This window comes from Lemur catta, unplaced genomic scaffold (genome assembly GCF_020740605.2).
Source record: "Lemur catta isolate mLemCat1 unplaced genomic scaffold, mLemCat1.pri scaffold_155_ctg1, whole genome shotgun sequence".
NCBI classification, from domain to species: domain Eukaryota; kingdom Metazoa; phylum Chordata; class Mammalia; order Primates; family Lemuridae; genus Lemur; species Lemur catta.
In genome coordinates this window covers 1-1002 of record NW_025423777.1, presented here as the reverse complement: position 1 = coordinate 1002, position 1002 = coordinate 1, and the positions used below count along the sequence as shown (strand labels likewise).

The 1002-nt window shown below is 57.9% G+C and overlaps 1 non-coding gene across 1 annotated transcript; it reads left to right on the top strand.

Annotated features, from left to right (window-relative positions):
• The first annotated feature begins 191 nt into the window (after positions 1–191).
• LOC123629454 lies at positions 192–310 on the top strand. The gene has a single exon (XR_006732071.1). It is a non-coding gene; the product is annotated as a 5S ribosomal RNA (ribosomal RNA).
• Positions 311–1002: the final 692 nt, after the last annotated feature.

The following is a 1002-nucleotide window of genomic DNA, read 5'->3' as shown; positions in this document are numbered from 1 at the left end:
CCGTGGTTTGGGTGGGGGTGGGGGGGGTGCGCGCGCAAGACCCGTCAGGCCCCGCCTGGCCCCCCACCCCCACCCCGATACTGGCAGGTGGGCTAGCGATGGGCCAGGGCGGCGGGAGGGACCCGACGGCGCAGGGAGGGACGCGTCCCAGCAGCTCGGCCTCTTGAGGCGTCCGGGGGGCGGCCACCGTCGTCTACGGCCAGACCACCCTGAACGCGCCCGATCTCGTCTGATCTCGGAAGCTAAGCAGGGTCGGGCCCGGTTAGTACTTGGATGGGAGACCGCCTGGGAATCCCGGGTGCCGTAGGCTTTTTGCTCTGCCTCTTTTTCTGTCCCGCCCCCCTGGGCTGGGAAGGGGAGGGGGGGGCCTTCGCCCTCCGCGCCCGCCCCGGCTCCCGCCCCCGGCCGGCCCGGACCCTGCCCCGTGGCCCCTGGAGAGAGGGTCAGATTGGAGATGTGGAGGCTCAGTCCCCGAGGCTGTCGCCCCTCACACACCTGCCGCAGGTCCGGGCCTCCGGAACTTCTGACCGACCGGCTCTGAATTCAGGACACAGTCTAAAGTTGTCCAAGGAGATGACCACGTTACCACCCTAGGAAAGGAAAAATTGGACCCTATCCACATATGCAGAAGAAGAGAATCTAAACAGTTGGCTATTCGTTCACGGTAACATAATTCAAGAATCCAGATGCGAAGACATCTAGAGACACTTTTCAAACGTCTAAATCTTTAGAAAATATTCTGAAGGCTTAAGAAGTAGAAACATTCTTTGGAAAGTCACGAGCAAGACCAGGGTGTTGATAGGAAATCCTTCCGTTCGATCCTGCAAGAGACGCTCCAAAAATGTACTACAACAAGGGAAAACACTAATAATATGTGGGAAAGGAAAATCACCTTTCTTCATTTTCCTCACCTCCTACGGTTCTCAAAATAGAATGTTTTCCCCTATGCACGGGAGACCTGTAGAAATCCTAGGGGAGTCCAGCAAGATAGCTCTAGGTGAA